General features: G+C 44.0%; 1 protein-coding gene across 2 annotated transcripts in view; it reads left to right on the forward strand.

Annotated features, from left to right (window-relative positions):
- The first annotated feature begins 5,782 nt into the window (after positions 1-5,782).
- Positions 5,783-26,114, forward strand: part of SPIN1 (spindlin 1) — a 39,806-nt gene continuing 19,474 nt past the window's right edge. The window contains exon 1 of one of the 2 annotated variants that reach the window (XM_035099796.3): positions 5,783-6,173. The gene's annotated coding sequence lies outside the window, so the exon portion shown is untranslated. The remainder of the gene's footprint in view (positions 6,174-26,114) is intronic. The other variant, XM_060280119.2, reaches the window with a different exon arrangement.

Here is a 26,114-nt window from a genome sequence, read left to right on the forward strand (position 1 = left end):
GCCGAGTTTGCCTATGCCTGGCCTACCCCAACACCTAACGTCTCTTGAGTCACAAGAAAGGAGATTCCAACTAAATGTCAGGAAGAAATTTCTGGTAGTAAGAGCTTTCCATTGGAAGCTCCATTGGAAGGTGGTGTACTTTCCTTTCTTGGAGGTTTTTAAGAAGAGGTTGTATGATCATTTCTCATGGATAATTTAGCTGAGATTCCTGCATTGCAGGGGGTTATACTAGATGACCCTTGGGATCCCTTCCAACTCTACAATTTGATGATTTGATGTCACTGAGGAAAACAGGTATGTCACTGTGCCTGTAGGTACAGTACCTTAGATTTCTAGATTTGTGTCCACAGGCCTGAGGCTAGTGAGGCATTCATAGTGCAGATTAAGGAATATGCTGTTAATCATAGTTTCAATGCTGCTAGGATGGCTAAAAATGGTATAAGAACCAACCACTACATTTCCCCCCAATGAGTTTTTAAAGACAGAGCTGTTATTTTAATCTGATTTACCGTACTATGATTGTCAATAAAAACAGGGATTAACACAGCAAGTATAACCATACACCGAAAGAAAGAAAAAGCTTTATTATTCCTTAGCTACCTTGATTCTTTGAACAAGAGGGGCATATTAAAAACTAATCAAGAGGCATTCATAGGTAAAGTTGTGTATTCATATGATAATTGCTGTTAAGACTTGATCATTAGAACTTACAAAACAATCATAACTTTTCACAGGATGAGTCCTGAAAGTTGTCTTTGATGACCTTGGGCAATTATTCAAGGAAGGAAGCTAATCCTGGCGCTGTCTTTCTTTCCATAGGTTTTGTGGTGAGCTGCCTGGCATGATTTCCACCTGCCCTAACATTGTGAAAAGAGCGCTACTCTTAAACAGTGGCAGATTTGGTTAGCTCATTATTCTATCACTACGGCAAACTCCTCCCACTCTCTCTGCCTCCTGCACAACTTCCCGTGTGGGTTCTTCCAACCTTGCCAGCCGATCCCTTCCCAACACAAATGTTCCAGAGATACCGTGATATGCTACATCATGCCAGATTTCATGAGATGCTCTTTTATGGATGTGTACCTGGACTCACCTGTGTGCAGCCAGCTGAGAGATTTAGGATCTTTTGCTGGAGTTATGACGTGCGCTTGCTAGGGATGTGTGTAGGGTTGCCACCCGTTCGGAATTTTCCAGACGTATCTGGAATACTGCAGCCTCAAGCAGTGTCAGTGCGGAATTCGGCGGAAGGTCTGGGAGTGCCATTTTTGCCAATTTCCCTCAGAAATAGCTAAAAAAACCATTCAATTTCTTTGTGATTCTGCAAAAAAAAAAGTTCAATGACTTTGGCCCAAAAAATGCTCAAGTCTTCTGTCCGGATTTTCACCTTTTTGAAATATGGCAACCCTAGATGTGTGTTAACTTTTAACTCAGTCCCTAACTGAGTTAACTCTCAGTTAACCCTGACCCTGACCCCAACTCAGTTAAAAGAGTTAGCTCAGTTGGCTGGAGCTTGCTGCTGAGAACACCAAGGTTGCAGGTTCGATCCCCATATGGGCAGCTGCTTATTTCTGCATCACAAGGGGTTACCTAGATTATCCTCAGGGTTCCTTCCAACTCTAGAATTCTATGAGTTTCACTCTCTTGACTCTTTAACCCACAAGAAGTTCTCACACAAAGAAATAAAGCAAGCTTGATTTATTATATAAAACAGGAGTGATGGAATACAGTGGAACCTTGGTTTACGAACACCTCGGTTTACGAATTTTCGGTTTACGAACGCCGCGGACCCATCTGGAACAGATTAATTCACTTTCCATTACTTTCAATGGGAAAGTTCGCTTCAGTTTATGAACGCTTCAGGTTAAGTACAGACTTCTGGAACCAATTACACCCATGCTTCGGGTTAAGTACGCTTCAGGTTGAGTACTCCGCGGACCCGCCTGGAACGGATTAATCCACTTTCCATTACTTTTGATGGGAAAGTTCGCTTCAGTTTATGAACGTTTCAGTTTAAGTACTCCGCGGACCGTCTGGAGCAGATTAATCCATTTTCCATTACTTTCAATGGGAAAGTTCGCTTCAGTTTATGAACGCTTCAGTTTATGAACAGACGTCTGGAACCAATTGTGTTCATAAACCAAGGTACCACTGTATATATTAAAATGTTACTTTAGACAGCAATGATACAGACTAAGCAGGTAGCCAATATACACCTTAATTAAAGAGTAAAACATTCCCTAACTATTCTAAGAGCAATTTTGCCATAAACCCACACTAGAAGGAGAGAGATGGAAGGAAAATATACCTGTCCTTAAAACGAAGCTGAATAAGTTCTCTCCTGTTGGAACTATTCGACCTAATGAACCTTTGAATCTAATAGTTTTTTAAAAAAATACTTTTCTGCCAAGGCATGTCAGTGGAGACGGGGCTGTAAATGAGTGATTCTTCAGTTTCCATAGTTCCTCCTGGAATTTCCTGCCAATGCCGGATTAAACCCTGTGGAGGCCCCCAGGCAGTGGAATCTTGGAGTGGGGTGGGGGGTGCATTGCAAATTATCTCCTAATACATTTTTGTAATTTTCTTTCAAGATCAAATAAATATTATTTTGATCTGTTCTCACGGGGACCCATGGGCCAGTAGCTACTCTGCCTGTTCAGTAATCCAGCACCGTTTCCTGACTAATACTTTCCTTGCCCACCTTAGTGAAAAATGGGCAAAGATCTTGTTTGCTTAACAAAAGGGTGACTTTTTATTTTTTTAAAATAGTTTTTTATTAAGGATTTTCTTGGTTTACAAAAGTACCTGCCTTGTCTCTTTTTTCAAGCTGCACAGTCTTTTCTACAGATCAGTTACATTTGTTATGAGACATTAGTGTTGTGTACAGTGTAAGGTTGGGGAAGAAGAGGGGGTGGGGAAAGGAGAGGGGGTGGTGAAATTTATATTTTTTTACAGTGTACGTGTGGGGTTTTGTGTCAGCATCAACTAGATTAGTTCTCTTTCTATTTGCTTGTTACGTTTCCTCGGTAGCGAGAGAGGTTGGGGGCACGGGGTGTGGCTGGTTGTCTGTGGTGGGCTGCAATGGGGTTTCTTTGCATTTGTGATGGGGGGAGGACTCGTTGGGTCAAGTAAGCCAGGTTGATTTGTATGCTGTCGGTGGGTTCTTGTCTTGTTGGCTGTGATAAAGGGGGGCCTTCCTGGGGTGAAGGTGTCCTCTTCTACTAGTCCCCGTGTCAGTTTCAGTTTATTGGTTAGCTTTTCGAGTAAGGCTATTTCCCATACAATCTGAGAGACTCCTGTCAGGTCTCTCCAGAGTCTGGCTATGAGGCTTCTGGCTGCTGAGAGTAGGTGGGTTATAAGCCCTTTATAATGTGTGTGGTCATTATGATCTTGGAAGATGTTCAATCGAGCCAGTTCTGGGGTGACTACTAATACCTGATTAGTTATTTTGCATATCTCTTGTAGGACCGCTGTCCGGAAGGGTTGGATTTTGGGACATTCCCAGGACATGTGGAGGTATGTGCCTGTGGAGGTGCAGTCTCTCCAAAATTTTGGTGAGGTTCCTGGGCATATCAGCACCAGTTTATGTGGTGTTAAGTACCACCTGCAGGTGAGTTTCGGAGTGAGTGCCCTTCTTTTGGCTGAGATGGATTTAAAGGGAGGTTTAGACCACATTCTAGTCAATTGAGTGGGGTTAATTTCATAACTTATGTCCTGAAACTAATATGCCGTAAGGGAAATTAAACACAGCACAACTGCCCCTCAACCCTCTGCAAAAGCCTGGACAAAAAGGAGCATCTTTGCCTGCCGACAATGTCAGATTTAGATGCACTGCATAGACAGCAACCCACAGTCTCTCCCACCCTATGGTCCAATGGAATGTTGCCCCCTCTGCCTCCCAGGAAGAACATCATGGCAGGGGAAGACCAGACTGGCTCCATCCATTGGCTAAAAAAGGAGCAGCGTGGCAGGAAAGTTGTTCTCCCTATGCTTTCCAGGGTACTCTGATCATCATTGTAATAAACAAAATCTGCCCTTATTCCCTTAAGGGGCATACAAGAGCCCTTGTAGAGTCCTTTGGAGGTTCTCCATCGGTAGGAGAAAATAACAGAGGCCAACCAGAGAATATTGAGAAGCAAAGCAGCTAATAAGCTTGATTTTTATAGACTGTTGCAACAGGGTGTTCTCTCTCACACAGGAGAAAGGAGAAGGACCCAGAACAAAAGTGTGCCTGCCCTTATACAGTATAGACATTAAAAATTGCCTACCCTCCAGTCCAAGGCCACCCCCAGAAGCATCATACATACATCACAGAAGGGGTGTAGCCCAAGACCACCACCCCCCAGACACTCATACCTGCATCACAGAAAAGGGTGGTCTACAGCAGAAATCTGAATACCTTGTTTATCTCCTGTCTGGCAGTTTACCTGTTAAGGTTGGATTACCTGGGAGCCTGGCCACTCTTTTGTTATTCTAACTACTCACTATTCAATTCCGGAATCCAGGTCCCAGGTCCCAAGCTCACCCCATTGAAACCTTAAATGTGCCCTTCAGGCAGGAGAGCACAGAGACAATGGAGAGGTTTTTCCATTTCCTCCCTCCTTACAGAGAAACCCCGGTCAGCCTGGGAGAGTCAAAATGGTTTCAGGACTGTTTTCCTGTATGTGTTTGCTTGGTACATTTATGAACATTATTTCATCATCATAATTTTATTATTTATACTCTGCCCATCTGGCTGGGTTTCCCCAGCCACTCTAGGGAGCTTACAGCACCATAGTAAAACATCAAACGTTAAAAACTTCCCAATACAGGGCTGCCTTCAGACGTCTTCTAAAAGTTGTGTACGTCTTTATCTCCTTGACATCTTATGGGAGGAGAGGGACAATTGGGAAGCAGGACAGAAGGGAAGCTCACTTGGGCCCGTCCAGAGGTGGGGTTGTCGGGGTGGAAGACCTGTTACTCTTTCTGCAGCAGGATCCCCGTCTCCAGTGTCCTCAAGCTGCCCTATCAGCACAAACGAGGATATTTTTTGTCACTGAGAAGTCTTCTCACCCTTTGGGTTGACTGGAGATGAGTCAGCCACAGAGGACTGGCTACTAGAGTCACTCTGGAGAAAGATGTACTATGCGCCAAAGCTAAGCATTTAGGGACACTGAAAACACAAGCTGCTTTGGTTTCAAGAGAATTATGTGCAAGTGGAACTTCAAGGAACACCCAACTTAAGTCACTCTGAAAGATGTTTGAGCACTCCAAATCCTTTGTAAAAGATTTGGATTATCATAAAAGATGCAGGAGGAAATAATTAACAATAGGACCCACAAAGGGGAGGGGGGGAAGTCCAGGAGATCTTTGGAATCTTGTTTTTATGTTGCATGTTGAATATGTGATTCAACATCTGAAAACCAAATTAACAAATAATAACAAAAAATTTCACGTCAAAAACGTGTAAATTTGTTTGCGCAGGTAAGATACGCTTTAGGGGGCTGCAACCAGCCCTTCCTTGCAGAAAACAGCAGAGCTTCTTCAATCCATAAAAACTGAGAGCGTATTGTTGCTTATTTAAAAACAGGAAGAGAAGCGAAGGTAAAAGTCCATATCTTTTTTGGAATAGCAGCAGAGAGAAAGCGGATCCCCTGCTCACCCACGGGCAAGTGAGCCGGCGCAGGCGTACTCCGACTTCCAGGAGGGAGGGAGGCGAGCGCGCTCTCGCGCCGGGCCAGACAGACGGCCGAGGCTCCGGCTCTCCTGTCGCAGTTCAGCGGGCGCAGTGCGCCTGCGCGGCCGCAGCAGCAGGACGGCGGGAGGCGGGGCCGCGCGTTTCGGAGCGGCTCACTATTTGGCAGGAAGGCGCGGAGGCCTCTCTCCTGGCAGCGGCGGCCGCGCAAGGCTGAGGGGAGGCTCCCAATGTGGCAAGGGAGAGGAGGAGGAGGGCTGAGCAGCGGCGGCGGCGGAGGAGGAGGGGGCCGAGCGAGACAAGGGGAGCCGCCGCAGCAGCAACCGCCGCCGCCGAGGAGCTGAGCGGCCTGGCCGGGCGAGCAGGGGGTTGGCAGAGCCTCTGCAGCACTGGCACCCCCGCCGACGCCGCACCCCCGCCGGGCACCTCGCGCCCGCCCGGGTGCAGGCGGAGGCGGCGGAGGCAACGACGGCGGACAAGGAGGCTCGGGCAGCAGCAGCAGGTGAGGGAGCGGCGGTGAGCGGCGAGAGGAGGGGGGGAAGGGAAGGGGAAAGGGAGCGGGAAAAGGAGCCGCCGCCGCGCCGCCCTTGGCCCGGCCGGGCAGTACCGGCCACCGCCGGTGGGAGTCGCTGTGCGGGAGCCGCTCCCTTGGCCTGGCCCCTCCCGCCCCGCGTCCCTCGGGGCTGGCGTTATTTATTATTCATCCGAGGAGGGCGCGCGATCCCCCCCCCCGGCAACTCGCTCTCGCGCGCCAGGCTTTTTTTTTCTCCTCCTCTCCCTCCCCCCCGGAAGCTGTTGCTAGGATGAAACGGGGGGGGGGTAGCGAGGCCAGAGGGGGCTGCCCGGGGGGGGACCCTCTTTCCCCCTCTCCTCCTCCTGCTCCTGTTGGGTGGAAGGAGCGAGAGGGAGACGCTCGTGGTCTTCAACTCCCCCCCCCCCAAGTCTTCCTTATACACACACTGCTTCCTCCCCCGCTATTTTTTTTTTGTGTGTGTGTCGGGGGTGGGGCTGGGGCCTTTCTCCTCATCCCGCAAAAAAAAAAAATTCCCCTTATCGGAAACAGAGCCACGAGGGAGTGGGGGGCGGGGGTAGGTGAGGGGGGAAAGTGTGTGTGTGTGTTGGTGAATGGGGGTGGGGGGAGTGATGGATCTGTTGTTGCTAGTGGTGCCCGTGAGAATGTGGCAAGCCTCCTCTCTCTCACACGCAGACTCTTGCACACACAAAACACACACTCACACCAGACACACACTCTCAATCACACACAATCTCAGACAGACACACACAGGCACAGGATCTCACACAGGCACACTCTCAATCACACACAGGCACACACTCACTCAATCACACACTCACAATCTTACACACACACTCCAGAAACTTCCCACTAGGTAACGAAAATGGCCAAGGAGAGAGGCAAACAAAGCTGCCCCAATCCTGCCACAGCAGCTGTGTGTGTGTGTGTGTGTGTGTGTGTGTGTGTGTGTGTGTGTGTCTTGTCAGGCTTTGCTGGGTTCCTTTGTCTGCTGTTGCTGCCTGTCTCTCCTCCCTTCTCTCCTTTCTTTCTGCTTTTCTCCCCTTCTCTTTCTCCTTCTCCTCGCCCTCTCCCCCTCCTTTCCCCCCTTTTCCCTCTTGCCATTCCCTCTCCCTCCCCTCCTCCCTCCCTCTTCCTTCACAGACTCCAAGAGCTGCTGCAGCTGCAGGTTTGTAAATACTGGACTCACACACACACACACAAGCAAAACATGGCTGACGCTCTGTCCCCCCCCCCCCCCCAGGGCTCATTTTCTCTCTGCTTCTTGGGTCTTTCATCCACTTGTGCTTTGCCTCCCCCTCTTTTATTTTCCCCTCCCCCCAACCCACCCAAAAGGAAGGAAACTGCTGTGTGTGTGTGTGTGTGTGTGTGTGTGAGAGAGAGAGAGAGAGAGAGAGAGAGAGAGAGAGAGAGAGAGAGAGAGAGAGACTTTGATGGGATATAAAGGGAAGGGTCTTTGCTCTGGAGCTTTCTTTTCTTTTTTGTACAGTGCGGTAAATGAAAAGTCCAAAAGATTATTGCAAGCTTAGGGAGGCCTGGGGAGGGGGAGGGGGGTGAGTGGTGCCGACCTCTGCTGAGAGGCTTGACTGGAATGTGCGTATCTGTCTTCCTAGGCATGGGGGGAAGGGAGGCTGATGCACCAAAAAAATGTTGGCTGTGATTAAGGTTATTAAATAGGTGTTATGTTAGCAGGATGCTCAGGGCCATTCCTTTTATTTTGGGATATGCCTCATTACCTGCCATCATACAGTATGTTAGCTCCGAACACAGGGTGGCAATTCCCCACCCCCCCAGTCTGATTCATCCTTTTTTTAGTGCATGTGCTTTTCCAGAATCTGAAGTAATTGTTGAGCTGTGAGAGTTAAAACATGCATATGGTGATGGTAGTTCAGTTTTACACAATAACTTTTCTTCATAACGACAAGATAAGTGCATACAAGGAAGGGTTGTGCCTCATTCTTTAGGGTTTCAGTGACTACACAGATCTAAAAAAGCACCCAAGACTTTTCAACTCCCCCCCCCCAAAAGATCTTGGCCAGCTACCAGCACCTCCTTCTGGCTTGACAAAACTTCATAAAACAGTTTTGAACTACACACACACCTCTTTAGTTGACAAGCCCCCCCCCACCCCTTTGCAGTTTCTTCTCATGTAAAATGACCTTGGGCATATTTGCATGCTTTTCTTGAAAGGAGGATCCTGCACAAGAGTTTTCTTTGGTTCTGTGCTGCCTGTGGGTGACTGGTTGCTAACAAGAGAGATCCCCCCCCCCTCTTGTGGATTTTTACTTCTGAGGATGTTACTAATGTTTAGAATGCTGGCTTTGTACTACTATTCTTTTGTCCACAGAATAATTTTGTGGCCTTTGAATAATTTATCTCCAGCAAAGTTAGTAGTATTTTTCAAAAATACATAATGTAACCAATTAGAACTTAAATGCTTGGTGCTGATTGGTAAAATCGATTTTGAAATTGCAGAGCAGATGGGTAGAATAATAGAATATTTAGTCAAGCTTTGGGTATTGGAGCTGCCACATTACAAAATTATATAGATGCATAGTTTGGAACCTTTGTTTGAAATATTTATGTTAAGTGGTACGGATATAGATTGTATAACTGAAAATAATTCTAAGTGGCTTACAAGAAAGAATACAATAATAAAAGCACAGAGCTAACATATTCCATATTATGTATACAGGTACGTTATCAAATATGTTCAGTATTCCTGAATGAAGAATTGCACCTGTACTGAAATGAAGCTTTCATTAGTTTCTGCCTACCAATGGGACCAAGGAAAATCGGTTGCAACCCAGGTTTTACAATTGGGAACCTTTTGTTCAGTTTTTGTTGGGCTTTGCATGCAGCATTCTTGTTACAGTTGACTTGTTGATCAGCAAATGATGCCCTGCATCCTGTTCTCAGACCAGTTAATAGGGCAGTCTCCATGGCGGCACACCACTATAGAGTGAAAGTATATAAATATTTAGCCATACTGTATTTGTATTGACTTGTTTTTTCTAAACTTTGCTAAGTCTAGATGTGGAGGAAACAAGAGTCAAAGGATGTTCATGAGGGGAAGTTTCTGAGAAGACTGTAGAACCTGAACTCTTTAGGACATTAGAGAAAAGACTGGCCTCAAAGCTTAAAACAGAGGATAAAAAAAAGACATTTAAATGGACGTTCTGATGTAGGAACCTTATCAACCCCTACAGACAAAGAATAATGGAAATTCAAAGGGTTCTGGAGTGGGTTGTGAAGTTATGAGCTCAAACACATGTGAGGGAGCGAAATTAAGGCCTTTAAGATCATCCTCTTATAGGGACTACTTTCTGCATTGTGGCAGTTTGAGGAATCTGTGTCTTCTAACTTGATTATATGTTGATAGTGATTAATTGTAAGTTGGCTTTCCAGGGGAGGGAGTAGAAGTATGAACAGAAAACAAACAGCAAGTTTCGTCAGGAAGGTCCTGGTTCTTTGGCCAGGGTTGTTCAGTTCCATAGGGAAGGGCTGAAGCAGAAAGCTGAACTTAATGGCCATTGCTTTGCTGTTTGTAAGAAGGGGTAGGAGTGATAGTTACAGTGGTACCTCTGATTACAAACTGAATTCGTTCCAGAGGTCCGTTCTTAACCTGAGGTACCACTTTAGCTAATGGGGCCTCCCACTGCTGCCGCCGTGGCGTGATTTCTGTTCTCATCCTGAGGTAAAGCTCTTAACCCGAGGTACTATACCTCGGGTTAGCAGAGTCTGTAACCCGAGGTGTTTGTAACCTGAGGTACCACTGTATATGCAGTCGGTATGCTGTAGGTGATTAGGCATATAGATGAGGCTTTTTGCAAATTGAAATTCCCTTTGTCAGTCCAAGTCAAACTTTATGTTAACTTTGGTTAACCTGGTGCTGTTTATTCCATCTGAAACAATTTGAATCTGTACTTTGGAATAATGTGAGCAACTTCCAAGACTTCCCATTGGAACTCATACAGTGGACATATGTCTCCTGTATGCTACACTCTTCCTTCACTACTGCACTTGAGTGTTACCTGAAATGATCTTGCTGTGCACCCACCCAACCTGTTATGAACTGTGCCACAGTATTGAGGCACAGATGTAAAGGGTTCTCAGTTTTTGCTGTGGCCTCAGCATGTTTCAGTTAAGCCATACCTCAGGCAAGCAGTCATTCATTTAGAGCAGGATTCCTCAACTTTTTGCCCGGCAAGTATTTTGGACTACAACAATATCAAGGGAATGCTGAATATAGTCTATCTTGATTTCAGCAAGGCCTTTGACAAGGTGCCCCATGATATTCTTGTAAAGAAGCTGGTAAAATGTGGGCTGGACAATGCTACCATTCAGTGGATTTGTAACTGGCTGACATCAATGGCTCCTCTTCATCCTGGAGAGTAGTGACTAGTGGAGTGCCACAGGGTTCTGTCTTGGGCCCAGTCTTATTCAACATCTTTATCAATGACTTGGATGATGGGCTTGAGGGCACCCTGAGCAAGTTTGCAGATGACCCCCAAATTGGGAGGGGTGGCTAATACCCCAGAGGACAGAATCACACTTCAAAATGACCTTAATAGATTAGACAACTGGGCCAAAGCAAACAAGGAGAAATGTAAAGTACTACACTTGGGCAAAAAAAATGAAAGGCACAAATACAGGATGGGGACACCTGGCTTGAGAGCAGTACATGTGAAAAGGATCTAGGAGCCCTGGTAGACCACAAACTTGACATGAGTCAACAGTGTGATGCAGCAGCTAAAAAAGCCAATGCAATTCTGGGCTGCATCAATAGGAGTATAGCGTCTAGATCAAGGGAAGTAATAGTACCACTGTATTCTGCTCTAGTCAGACCTCACCTGGAGTACTGCGTCCAGTTCTGGGCACCACAGTTCAAGAAGGATACTGACAAGCTGGAACGTGTCCAGAGGAGGGCAACCAAAATGGTCAAAGGCCTGGAAACAATGCCTTATGAGGAACGGCTTAGGGAGCTGGGTATGTTTAGCCTGGAGAAGAGAAGGTTAAGGGGTGATATGATACCCATGTTCAAATATATAAAAGGATGTCATATAGAGGAGGGTGAAAGGTTGTTTTCTGCTGCTCCAGAGAAGCGGACACGGAGCAATGGATTCAAACTACAAGAAAGAAGATTCCACCTAAACATTAGGAAGAACGTCCTGACAGTAAGAGCTGTTCAGCAGTGGAATTTGCTGCCAAGAAGTGTGGTGGAGTCTCCTTCTTTGGAGGTCTTTTAAGCAGAGGCTTGACAGACATATGTCAAGAATGCTTTGATGGTGTTTCCTGCTTGGCAGGGGGTTGGACTGGATGGCCCTTGTGGTCTCTTCCAACTCTATGATTCTATGATTCCTATCAGCGCCAGTACGGTTGGTGGTCAGGGATACTAAGGAGTTGCAGTCCAACAACATCTGAAAGTGTGCCATGTTGTGGAAGGCTGATTTAGAGGGATTGGAAATTTTGATAGTTAATAATTGCAATGACTTTGCTGTTTAGATCTGAATAAGGAAGGCAGAGGTGGTTGAGTCATGCTAACTTGACAGCTTCCATAGCTGCTAGAACTTTAACTCATGGAAAGGTCTTGTATTAAATATGCCAGGTTTGCATCTCCAGCTGTATTCTAAATCAGAGCTAAAAAGTAGTTTCTAGTTGGCATAGTTCAATCAGACACAAGCTCAAGGCCATTCTCAAGTTAATCCTTATCACTTGGTAGGTTTATTTCACAAAACGTAGCCAAGTAATTTCCCAGGATATTTCTGGTTATCAGTAAATAAGGAGGAGCCAGAACAGTGGCTGGATAACCCTTCCGCAGAGCAATTCCTCAGACCCGAGGTGGCCATTGTGGCACTTTTTAGGTGCAGTGGCACCCTTGGGATCTAAAGTTGGTGCTCACAAGGTGCACTCCCTTGCAATGATGACAAAGAGGTGGGGCTCCTTCTTCTCCCAGAGAACAAAGGAGATCTGGGTGGTTAGAGGGAAGAAAATGTAGTTGTTGGGGTGCAGGGAGAAGGACGAGAGGGCGATCTGGCTGCGACATCTGTCACCCCATTGATCGGCAGGGAAGGAGATGGGGTGCTACAGAAGTCAGGAGAGAATGAAGTACAGTCATACCTCGGTTTAAGTACACTTCGGTTTGAGTACTTTCGGTTTAAGTACTCCGCGGACCCGTCTGGAACGGATTAATCCACTTTCCATTATTTTCAATGTGAAAGTTCGCTTCAGGTTAAGTACGGACTTCCAGAACCAATTACACTCATACTTCAGGTTAAGTACGCTTCAGGTTGAGTACTCCGCGGACCCGTCTGGAATGGATTAATCCACTTTCCATTACTTTCAATGGGAAAGTTCGCTTCAGGTTAAGTACGCTTCAGGTTAAGTACGGACTTACGGAACCAATTACACTCATACTTCGGGTTAAGTATGCTTCAGGTTGAGTACTCCATGGACCCGTCTGGAACAGATTAATCCACTTTCCATTACTTTCAATGGGAAAGTTCGCTTCAGGTTAAGTACGCTTCAGGTTAAGTACAGACTTCTGGAACCAATTGTGTACTTAAACCGAGGTACCATTGTACCAGATACAGAGAAGGCTTGCATGTGTTTGCACGTGCACACTAGATCTTGTGGAACGAATGCTATTCAAAGTCCATGATTTTTTTCACAACTTCCCTCTCCCCCAAATCTACATCAATTTCTGTCTCCATTGACGGAATAATAAAAAGGTGCATAATCATGGATCTAATGCAGGGGTCCTTATGTATTATGAGTTTTACAAGGGATCATCTCAAAACTGCTATCAAACTATAACAGGTTAGCTCTGTGTACATTGATGTGTTATGTTATTTGTTTTTTGTCCTATGAGGAGGATTGTTGCCTTGGATCAATATTTTCGTTGTGCTGGCAAATTCCAGATTTACATATTTTTTACTGTGCAGTTTAACACTTTCATTTGATAGTGGGTTTGTTTGTTTTTAAACCTTGCATATGCAAAAGAATCTGTTTTAAGTCTGCTGGAACTGACTTTTACCCAGGTGCCATAGAAAGAGTGTGCACATGCTTTCTGTCTAGTGAGATGCCAACCTGGAGAAAGGAACAACCCAAGATAGTAGTGCTTATGGCACTCACTGAAAATTCTGAATGGACCAACAAAGGTTGCCTAATTATCTAATGGGGGAGCCTGTAAGGCCATCTTAGTCTGGCCAGTTGATAAAAAATAATAATCTGTTCTTTGAAATTGTGCTATGACATCCTTTTCCTTGTTCTCCCAAGTATATCTTCCATCTTCTCTATTCTTATCAACCCATTATCTACATTTTTCCTGCCTTTGTTGTTAAGCATTATAATCTACCTTCATCTGTGACTTGCCAACTTCTGTAAATTATCACTTGCTGGAAACACCCCCACCCCCACTTAGTTGTAATTTTTATTGATGTTATTCAAAATATCAGTAAAGTTTGTTAAAACTCTAACCTGATTCAAGAAGACTAATTTTTGGTACTCTGTGGGCCAATAATGTAGTGAGGAAACGAGCAAATTGATTGTTTGGGATGTCTACTTGATCCTAGTGGTGAGGCCAAAGCCACTTAAATCAACAGCAGAGGTGTAAATGATATTTTTATGATAGAAAACAATTAAAATGAATGTCAGATAGCTTTTGTGCTTTGGAACAAACAGAAAACTCATTTCACTGTTCAGTTATGTGAGATGTGGTGAGGCATCAAACTGCCTTAATCTTGTGAAGTGGAAGAGACCAGGTAAATCTTTGTATTCGGACCAGTCTAAGTCATATGGGCAAGGGTAGCAGATGAGTCAAGGAGACAAACATACAAGAGAGTAACTCATACTGCATTTTAAATAATACACTATCCTGGTGTTGGAAAGCTAGAAAACAAAGGGATATGCTCTAATTTGGAAGGGAAGAAAGAGACTATAAATGCATGCCTTTGTCTCATTGTAGCATGTTTGCTAGTAGTTATACATCTCCTGTTTCATTCTTACAATTGGTTTCTTCCACTTTTCATTCTGACCATATATGCCTACACACATGTCATCCAGAGAATTTTCCTGAAGAATTGTGTGGGTTAGAAGTGCCTTGGGTCAAATATGTGCTGCTACTCTTCCTTTGAACCCTGTCCATTTTTGGCTTAGGGCTCTTTTACAGGGTTCTTGAGTAGAGAGCATGCAGGTGGAAAGCAGAAATATGAATTAAGCCTCACACCTGTGTTTTTTTTGGCTGCTCATTATAACCCATGAAGGGGCCCTTATATTCTGATACATGCTTTTAGATTCATAATTACAATATTTTGTGCCTTATGCAGAAATCGCTTTAGTACAATACAAAGACATATTTATTTGCTTTATAAATGTGAAATAATAATACTTGTTCATGTTAGACTTATCAACACATGATCAGAGTTGCATGGTGAAAAGGCTACTCGAGCCTATAGCTTATGTTCTAAGGACCCGGGAAGCGCTGTGGTCTAAACCACCGAGCCTCTTGGGTTTGCCGATTGTCAGGTCGGCAGTTCAAATCCGCATGACAGGGTGAGCTCCCATTGCTTTGTTCAGCTTCTGCCAACCTAGCAGTTTGAAAGCATACCAGCACAAGTAGATAAATAGGTACTGCTTTGGTGGGAAGGTAAACTGCGTTTCCATGCCCTCTGGTTTCCGTCACGGTATTTTGTGTGCCAGAGGCGGTTTAGTCATGCTGGCCACATGACCTGAAAAGCTGTTTGCAGACAAACGCCAGCTCCCTTGGCCTGAAAGCGGAGATGAGCGCCGCGCCCCATAGTTGAATTTGACTGGACTTAACCGCCATGGGGTCCTTTACCTTTCTAAGTACATTCTCTAGCCTAAGAAATTAGTAATAGGGGTATTATAACATGCTTATAGTCCATTTTGCCATGTTTAATAACACTAAAGACAACTTACAGTACAGTGTTCCCTCGACTTACAAACTTAATCCGTTCCAAATGCACATTCGTAAGTCGAAAAGCGGTTTCCCATAGGAAAAAAAAATTTGGAAAAATTCGTAAGTCGAGGAAACCGCATTTAATATTTGTAAGTTGAGGAAACCGCATTTAAAACTGCCAACGGTTTCCATTCGGATGTAGAAAATCGTAAGCGTGTGGCCATTTGTCCCGTTCGTAAGTCGAAAACTTTGAATGTCGAGTAATTTGTAAGTCGAGGGGCCACTGTATATTCTTTTTGAATGTCAACATTTATTTTTTAAAACATGGCAAGACAGCAGATAAAAATAATTTTAAAAAATCATTCTTCAGGTAACTGGCAGTATAGCTTTAGCTTGACAAGCAAAAGTTTGGAAGCAAAAGTCTTGGCTAGCAAAGGTTTGTGCAACTCAAACCTCTCTAGGTAGGCCATTGCATAGCCTAGGAACTACCACAAAGTGGCTTTCCCTTGTCCCCACTAGTAGACACTTCAACTACTGATGGAAAGCAGAGAAAAGCCCCTCTGCTAGATTTTATGAAAAAAAAGACTCAGAGCTTTAAAGGCAAAAAACAGGTGGTTGTTGTCTTAATTGTCCCCATAAACAGGCCAGAAGCCAGTGTAGCTGTTGTAATAGCATACTCCCAAGAAATTATTCCAGTCAATACTCAAGTTGCTGCATTCTAGACCAGCTGAAGTTCCTGGACATTTTAGAGGCAGCTCTATGGAGACGGCATTGCAGCAATTCCCTCTAGGTGGTAATTAAGGCATGTTATCTTGGCCAGATATGATCTCTCTAGGAATGGATGGAGCTGGCACACCAACTGAAACTGTGCAAAAGCATTCTTGGCAACAGCTGCTCCCCAAGAACCCAGGAGGAAAACTGGATCTGGAAATGTGAGCCTGAGCTTTCACAGGGAGTTCTGCCTGTCTGAGTGGCTGATTTCCAATACCATCAATTAATCCTAGTTCAATTTCCCTGCCGTCTGCATAAGATTTCATAAAAAGTGGTATTGGGTTATTATTATTATTTTATATATTGTGATCTTTTCTGTGAACCGCCCCGAGACCTCTTATAGGGCAGTACTGTATATAAATTGAATAAATAACAATTACTGCTACTACCCATTCATTTATCTAGGGACTTTCATGTGCACTCCTGAATTTAGAAAACGAACCCGAAACAATTTTGTATGGTACCAAGTCCTCTCTCTTACTTGAATGCATAGGACAAGTAAATTTGGATCCTCAACAACTCCCAATAATCGCAAGTTTGAGAAACACTGACATATAGCCTGTTGTACAGTGGTCATCTAAACCAACCCCACCTTGTTTAGTAGTATTGACTTTGTCATTTCTTCCCAAGCTCTTCAGAATGTTTCTATTTCATATTAACGGCTTACATTGGATATTGTGCTGAACTACAGTAAATTGGCAAGCTCAACACTCCCTTGGTCACAGCAAATCTGATAAACCAGTCTGAGGGTTGAGGCAACTGGATAATCCCAGTCAATTTTTTCACAGAATTGTAGCGCCACTCTATATTGTAAAGTACTGACAAACTTGAAACTTTAGCACTTTATTCATTTCTATGAAGATACAATGCAGAGAGCTTTGGGTCATTTTCTCTAGAGTAGCTGACTTTGCCATGTGGGGTTTTTATTCAGTCTGTACAAAAATAGTATTGGAACTCTCAGAAATACCGGTAACTTGTTACTTTACCTATACAGTGGAACCTCGGTTTATGAACACCTCAGTTTACGAATTTTCGGTTTACGAACGCTGCGGACCCATCTGGAACGGATTAATTCACTTTCCATTACTTTCAATGGGAAAGTTCGCTTCAGTTTATGAACGCTTCAGTTTATGAACAGACTTCCAGAACCAATTACACCCATGCTTCGGGTTAAGTATGCTTCAGGTTGAGTACTCCGTGGACCTGTCTGGAACGGATTAATCCACTTTCCATTACTTTCAATGGGAAAGTTCGCTTCAGTTTATGAACGCTTCAGTTTATGAACAGACTTTTGGAACCAATTGTGTCCATAAACTGAGGTACCACTGTAGTTATAAAGAAACCTGTGTGTCTCCTGGATGTCATGAGTGCAAAACCTCAGGGTTTTTTTTACCCAAACTTGATGATTTGAATACTAAAGAATACTAAAGGCTAAGGTAAAGATGTTTACTGACAAGAACATTTGCCATGCCTGATCATGCATAATAAGGTGAGCCAAGTTGGCTACTTCTGATAGGTCAGTGAAATAGCCATTACTTAGAGGCAAATTGTGCTAAAACAAATTGTTTGGCTTTATTAGCAGCACTTTACATTTCCAGGATGGAATTCGTAAATGGGGCATTTCTCAGATGGAGAGGGATATTCTTTTTAATTCATAAATAATGAATTTATAGCACGTTTTGAAAACAATTGCCAATATAAAATGATTTAGGTAAATAAGTATTTTCAAGTCTCTCTGTGTGTGTGTGTGCTGCTAGAATAGGCAGATTGTAGAGTCTGACTGAATTGCATTGTAAATCCTATGGGAGGAATTGTACTAAAGTAATAATAATAAATAAATAAATAAATTGTTATTTATACCCCGCCCATCTGGCTGGGTTTCCCCAGCCACTCTGGGCGGCTTCCAACAGAAAAGTAAAATAAAATAATCAATGAAACATTAAAAGCCTCCCTAAACAGGGCTGCCTTCAGATGTCTTCTAAAAATCTCGTAGCTGTTTTTCTCTTTGACATCTGATGGGAGGGCATTCCACAGGGCAGGTGCCACTACCGAGAAGGCCCTCTGCCTGGTTCCCTGCAACTTGGCTTCTCGCAACGAGGGAACTGCCAGAAGGCCCTCGGTACTGGACCTCAGTGTCCGGGCAGAATGATGGGGATGTGAAAGTTACATCAGTGCAAGCAATTCAGCTTGCCTGATGGACTGTTCTCATTTCTATTCCTTGTGCTCTGTTCTAGGGGGTTCTCCTGACCACCCCCCATCCTGGGAACCAATTGCAGGAGCACACGGGGAGGTAACACTGTAGCACTGGTAAAAGTATTTCCATAGGCTTCTACTAGTGGGATTAATTCATTGAATCTGGTCTTAAGTGTACAGAATGATATTTCCCCCCCCCCCATTGTATCTTGCATGTATGAATGGTAGACAAATATATCCCATAACTTGTCATGAAGTAGTGATCCTGTGAGCAAGTACCACTGGGTGGGGCAGGTGGTAACAATTAGTCCCCAAAGTGGGAGCATGTGATGGGGCTGGCTGGTTGCAAGCATTCCCCACCCCCTATAAATATTTGAGTTAAGCTGCTGGGGGAGAGAGAGAACCTGCCATGTTTTAGACTTGCTGTTTGATGTTCTGTAGCTGGTGCCAGAAAATAAGCCAATAAAGCCTGGTAACCCGTTTGGTGCCTGCATGTGATTGATTAGTAGCTTGGAGGGAGGACTCAGGAAAGCGGCCCCCTCCTTGACATTTCTAGTCCAAAACAGCTCTCTTTCTTCACCTCAAGATACTAAAGTCTTCAACTTCTATAATTTGAGTTGCAAAATAGTTTATTCTGGTTCTTGCAGGGCTATCTAAGCTTGTGAGTACACCCTACAGTTCTGTCTGGTAGTGTTGCCTTGAGACTTTTACCTAGCTCTACCCTTTATTAGATGTATCCATGTTTTTTCCTCTATTCTTCCTAGAAGCAGCAAACTTCAACAGCCATGGTAGGGTATGCTATCATAACTTGAGTTTATAAATAACTTCCTAGGCTGTACACAGGCTGCTTACATTCCATTGCCCTCAAGGAGATTTAAGTAGCCTGTGTTCAGAATTGGAAAATAATTAGTTACTACATGCTAGAAGGAAATGCACCATACTAAGATCTGGCACCTGGGTCACTTCCGGCACCCTTAGTGAGCAGCATGAACCATTTTACTCTCACAAAAATGTGTTCCTTCCTTGTTTGTGAAACAAAAGATAAAATCTCATCTTCTCTGTTTGCTAAAGGTGCTAAATGTCCCTGAAGGCTAGACTTTGGTGTGTATAACAAAATTTGTATGCTGTTCACTTGTCTTTATCTCCCGGACATAATAGGATCAGCACCAGTGATGGATGCTGGTAGGTGCTAAGTGAACAAGTACATTTTGTTGCTGTGCCAGCACATAGGAAATTGGAAGTAGTAATAGTAATATTTAGGATTACCACTTCAAGATGATGATGATTATAAAACAAAATTTCCAAATGCAGTAAATAAATCAAACAGAAATACTTCATACTAATAGTCATAAAAGAACACCATCGGATATAGTCCATGGTGGGATGCAAGGTTCAAATTTATACAGAGTAAACATTTGCCAGATATAATCATATTTTAGTAGGAATATGCCAACCATGATATGGTTTGGTTATATATATAACAAACCACCCCCATATTACAAGTCTATCATGGGTCATTTTTTCAGAGATGGCAGTAAACATGTCTCTTTAAAGCCATAAGACCAAAGAGTATCAAGATGATGCCTTCCATGCTTGACAGATAACTAAACAAGCAGTGACCAGCAGATATAAAATTAGCTGTTGACTAATAATATCAGCATTAACACCATCAAAAATGGATAAAACACACGTAACATAGCATCCAAAGTGACCTGTTTCTCAATAATAATACTAATTTCTGTTGCAGAATTTGTTGTATCCCCACCACATATGCCAGCATGTTCCTCATACCATACAACCCTGCCAGCATTAGGGGGAATTAGATCTTACAGTACAAGCTAGTCTGGGGTTAAGAACCATTGGTGGACCACCTTCAAAATATCCTCCCAAATGTTAGCAGACATTGACCTAGAGTGGGTGAGTGGACCAGATCTCAAGCCTTTGAGAATCTTTCAGTTTGCCTGTAGGGTCCATCTCCCACATTGATTTCCAAGTAGCATGTGGAGAGAACTGGGATTGTAACAGTAACAGGTACTGTATATCAATGAGAGACCCTGCTTTTTGGACCACTTGCTACATCCAGATGTTCATAACATCGTTTTGTGGCTAGACAATGCACCACAGGATCTTTCAAGCTGATGTTAATCTTGTGCAGGGGTCCCCAGTCCTCTTTTATCCTGCCCACGACGACCCCCGCCGCCCACTCTTAGCATGCGCCGGAAATAGCTGTGCACATGCGCAAGCGTCATTTCCGGGTCAGAGAAGGCCTGTGTGCATGCGCACGAGCTATTTCTGGTGCTCCTCCGACCCAGAAGTGTGCTGGAAATAGCGTGTGCGCATGCATATGGGTGCGCTCTCACGCGCGCTCTGGCCCGCCACACGATCGGTGCTGCGGGCACCGGCCTGAAGCCAGGTAAGTTTGGGGGCCCCTGATCTTGTGGATGTGTAGCCAGTCTAAGCCTGAATCTTTCAAACTTTCCAAGAGTTGTGGCACATTTTTAAAATAACAGTCTTGCAAGTGGTGAATTCCCACTTTATAAAGAATAATAGATATAACAGATTTATTTTGGGTCTGAACGTGTGCTATACAGGGAAGTGGGATTAAAGTTGAGGGTGTGGAGGCTAATTTCTAAAACCATCTGTTCCACATCTCAATAGTACATTGTGTTGAAAGGATTGGAAAGAGACTTCCTTGTCAACCTCATCTGGGGCAAAGGTGGAGGTCACAGTTAAGAGCAGGTATCCCCAAACTGCCCTCCAGATGTTTTGGGACTACAACTCCCATCATCCCTAGCTAACAGGACCAGTGGGTCAGGGGTGATGGCAATTGTATTCCCAAAACATCTGGAGGGCCGAGTTTGGGGGTGCCTGCTTAAGAGGGGGGAAAGAGGAGTCTCATGCCTCCAGCATGATCCAGGATGTTCCTAGATCTAAAATCATAGGAATGATTTGCTGAAGTTGGAAGGCATTTTGGTTTGGCATAGAATCATAGAGTTGGAAGAGACCAGAAGGGCCATCCAGTCCAACCTCCTGCCAAGCAGGAAACACGATCAAAGCATTCTTGACATATGCCTGTCAAGCCTCTGCTTAAAGACCTCCAAAGAAGGAGACTCCACCACACTCCTTGGCAGCAAATTCCACTGCCGAACAGCTCTTACTGTCAGGACTTTCTTCCTAATGTTTAGGTGGAATCTTCTTGTAGTTTGAATCCATTGCTCCGTGTCCGCTTCTCTGGAGTAGCAGAAAACAACCTTTCTCCCTCTATATGACATTCTTTTATATATTTGAACATGGCTATCATATCACCCCTTAACCTTCTCTTCTCCAGGCTAAATATACCCAGCTCCCTAAGCCGTTCCTCATAAGGCATTGTTTCCAGGCCTTTGACCATTTTGCTTGCCCTCTTCTGGACATGTTCCAGTTTGTCAGTAAAGACAGTTTGGGGATGCCTGGGCTATATCCACAGCATTCCCTTCATCTACCAGGCTTGTAATTCTGTCAAAAAATGAGATCAGATTAGTCTGACATGACCTATCTTTCAGAAACCCAAGCTGACTTTTAGTGATCACAGCGTTCCTTTCTAGGTGCTCACAGACCGTTTGCTTAATGATCTGCTCTAGAATATTTCCTGGTATTGATGTCAGGCTGACTGGGCGGTAATTGTTTGGGTCCTCTCTTTTCCCCTTTTTGAAAATAGGGACAACATTTGCCCTCCTCCAGTCTGCTGGAACTTCACCTGTTCTCCAGGAATTTCCAAGGTTATTGCCAGTGGTTCTGAAATCACCTCTGCCAGTTCTTTTAATACTCTTGGATTAGTTCATCTGGCCCTGGAGACTTGAATACATCTAAACTAGCCAAGTATTCTTGTACTACCGGTACCTCCTTACTTATTCTGGGCTGTTTCCCCTGCTGAATCATCTGTTCCATATTCTTCAGGTCGGGCATTGTTTTCTTTTTTGGAGAAGACTGAGGCAAAGAAGGCATTGAGGAGTTCTGCCCTTTCTCTGTCCCCTGTTCGCATTTCACCATCTTCTCCTCTAAGTGACCCCACTGTTTCCTTGTTCTTCCTTTTGCTACGGACATACCCATAAAAGCCCTTTTTGTTGCTTTTCACCCCTCTAGCAAGCCTGAGTTCATTCTGTGCTTTAGCTTTTCTGACTTTCTACACGTGCTGGCTATATGTTTGAATTCCTCGCTGGTGATTTCCCCCCTTTTCCATTTTTTGTACATATCCCTTTTAAATCTTAACTCAGTTAAAGGTTCTTTAGATAGCCACCCTGGCTTCTTTAGGCACCTTCCATGTTTCCGTCTCATTGGTATTGCCTGAAGTTGTGCTTTTAATACCTCCCTTTTAACAAACTCCCAGCCACCATGAACTCCCTTCCCTTTTAGTATTTCTGTCCATGGGATCTCACCCAGCATTTCCCTAAGTTTTCTGAAGTCGGCTTTCTTAAAGTCTAGGATTTGAGTCTTAGTATGCTTGGTTGTTTCTTTCCGCTGAATAATAAACTCCAGAAGAGCATGATTACTCCAACCTAATGATCCTGCCACTTCTACCCCACTAACCAGGTCATCACTATTGGTTAGAACCAGATCTAAAATGGCTGATCCTCTTGTTGCTTCTCCCACTTTCTGGACAATGAAATTGTCTGCAAGGCCAATGAGGAATCTGTTCGACCTTATGCTCTAGGCTGAGTTTGACATCCAACAAATATCAGGATAGTGGAAATTCCCCCATTACTACTATCTCACTTCCTTTTGAATGCTTGGTCATCTGTTCCAGGAAGGCATCATCTGTGTCCTCAGTTTCGCTTGGGGATCTATAGTAAACTCCCACAATGGGATCACTGTTATTTTTCTCTCCCTTAATTTTGACCCAGATACTCTTAATTTGGCTTTGAAGTTTTAAATCGACGACCCAGGTTCCAGGAGCCTTTTGGCAAATAGTTTCTAACACTGCATTAGAGGCATAGCTGCCAAGTTATCCCTTTTTACAGGGATTTTCCCTTATGCTGAATAGGCTTCCTCGCGAGAAAAGTGAAAACTTGGCAGCTATGATTAGAGGTGTCTCAAAATGTATACTTTACGAAGCAGAAGTGGATAGAGATAAGCCTTTTCCCTCTCATATTATGCTAGAACTTAGGGTTATCCAGTGAAGCTGAAACATGGGCGATTCAGTACAGGAAAAAAGGATGTGCTGCTTCACATAAAGGTAAAGGTACCCCTCCCTGACTGTTAGGTCCAGTCGCGGATGACTCTGGGGTTGCACACTCATCTCGCTCAATAGGCCGAGGGAGCCGGTGTTTGCCCGCAGACAGCTTCCGGGTCATGTGGCCAGCATGACTAAGCCACTTCTGGCGAACCAGAGCAGTGCACGGAAATGACATTTACCTTCCCGCCAGAGCGGTACCTATTTATCTACTTGCACTTGACATGCTTTCGAACTTCTAGGTGGGCAGGAGCTGGGACCGAACAACAGGAGCTCACCCCGTTGCAGGGATTCGAACTGCCAACCTTCCGATCGGCAAGCCCTAGGCATAATGCATAGTTAAACTACAGAATTCACTCATGACTTTAAAAAGAAGTTAGATTGATTCCTGGATGAAAAAGCAATCAAATCTTGATGGTTATGTACTCCTTGCAGGATCAGAAGCATGTGTCTTTGAAAATCAGTTGCTGAGGAACAACAGCTGGAGAGGGCCAATCCCTTCATGTCTTGCTTGTAGGCTTTCCATAGGCATCTGGTCCCGGGGGTGGTGGAATGGAATGCAGGACTAGATGAGCCTTTGCTCTGATCCAGCAGAGCTCTTTCAATGTTCTTATTATCTAGGGCAATTGTCAATCCATGAAGTTTTTCCATCCTAGGAGAGGTTCTATTTCTACCTCCCTCTGACATTTGGATGTAGATTAAAAGAGTCCACATCTTAACTTCCTTCCATGACACTTAAGATATGATTCAGAAGGTCTGGGGTGGAGTGTAGACTTGCCTAGGTGGACTTTCAGCTACAGCTTGGAGTCAGTTATATGTATTTGTAATGGTATGAAAAAAAGCTGGTTCGGATGAAGCTCCACAGGCTATCAACATTTTCATAAGCAGGTCTTTGTGTTGTCAGGGTCGGCCGACACCCACACCTACACCAGGGAAGAAGGAGTGAGTGAAGATCTACATCAGGAACAAGATGGGGGGGGATCAAATCAACCCCATTGAATGGCTGAAGTGGGAATCAAAGCCACCTCACCTTGCCCTATGGACGGGCCAGCCCTGTATGGAGTGGTTATGGCTGGAAAGTCATACAAGTAGATATGACTGCAGTCAGCAAAAAGAGCTTCACAGATTTGCTCATCATGAAATGTATGTGGCCTACTTTCACTGTGGCCCAAGAAACGGCTGTGCCACTGGTTTCTGGTTAACTGGCAGATGTGTATGAGAAACCATGAAGCGAAAGCTGCTCCTTTTTTGAAATTGTGAAGAAAATGTTTCCTTCCATTAACATGAAAGCTGGCCCTTGGATATGGGCTACTTCATAGCAATTGGATATGATGTCATTGGGTTAAGGTGCCTGTGTTATCTAGGTTTACTGTGCTTTAATATTAGGGTTGCCAGACTCAATAGAGGACAGGACTTCTGTGCCTTTAATTGCCCTGCTCTCTTTTGAGTCTGGAAACCTTAAAGAGAAATCAGCAGACCCTTTGTTTAATTTCCAAGCAAAGGGTCTGCTGGTTTTTCTTTAAGGGCCAAAGTACCAGAAAGTTCTAACATCAAAACCTTCTGATTGGTTCTGGGGAGTCACCCTACTTATTATCCTTTGTACAATAAAGCTAAGCTTACTCCTGTTCTGTTTGGACTCCTTTTATTACATTGTCTCTGCGAGATCTTACCTTTCCTGATACGGATTATAATTGGTAGATGTCAATGCCCTGCAATTTGTATAGGGTTGGGAGAAATTAGCTTTGTTATTTTATTTGGGTTTATAATTTCTAACCACTTTGTGAATTTGATTTTCTAACGGTAGTTTTTATGTTGGGTCCCATTTTGTGCTGCTATCTTTAGTTTTGCTATTTACCTTGTTTAAAAATATTATTTATTATTTAGTAGGTATCTCTCTACTTGGTACTAAATCTTGTTCCTAACTTCCTTGCTCACTTGCTAATAAATATGATTGTGACCCTGAGACTCGGGGAGCAGAAAGCCTTGTTTTTGGCTCTTGTTTCTCTGGAATCTTACTGGTTTCTAGTAATGTCTGAGAGCCTCTTGACACAGGTTGTTTGGACAGAAGGAGTGGTAGCAGTGTAAGTTGCAGGGTTGATGTTGCCGGACAAAGTGGCTGAATCACCAAGATCTGGATTCTGGGTTTGGGGAACTGGCCTTGACAATAATCAATTGCATAACCTGAGAAGAGTATTTCTTCATAAAAGGAAAGTATATGGGCTTTTCTTTTGGTGAGGGGGAGGTGATTTGAAGTAAATGATTCACAAGATTTTGGAGAGGGTTTTTTATTTTAAAAATAACTCTTTATAGTGCTGAATGGGGACCACTAGAAAGGGCCACAGTGAATTCAAAGTTGCTTGTGCAGATCAGTATCGAGAAGGTCTGTGACTACATTGGTGCTTGAGCATAGAACAGCTATATGAGAAATACAGGTAAATTGTGGCTTAAAAGAGGTACTAGGGGCTCTTGTGGCAGCTCAGTGGTATCTCTTGAGCAAGTTAAGGAGAATAGAAGTACAGTAGAATGGAGCACACGTGAAAATGGTGAACTTTTCGATAATAATCTGCTTCCTCCCAGCCACAACAAAGGTGTAAAGAGCCTTGGAGAGGAATGGCTGGCTCAGAGAATGCTTGTCAAAGATGGTAAGGAAAGCTCACCATGCAGGAAGGTGAAGTGGCTGGAAGGACTAAAATGGTTAAGTTGTTAGGATATCTGTAGAGTCTGCCACAAGAGGGTGTTAAAGTGCTTATTTCCTGGTGCCAGTTGCATCAAGCATACTTGCAGTGTGTAAAACCTTTTATTTATACTAATCCTTTTT

Source organism: Zootoca vivipara, chromosome 10 (assembly GCF_965207765.1).
Source record: "Zootoca vivipara chromosome 10, rZooViv2.hap1.1, whole genome shotgun sequence".
Taxonomy (NCBI): Eukaryota; Metazoa; Chordata; class Lepidosauria; order Squamata; family Lacertidae; genus Zootoca; species Zootoca vivipara.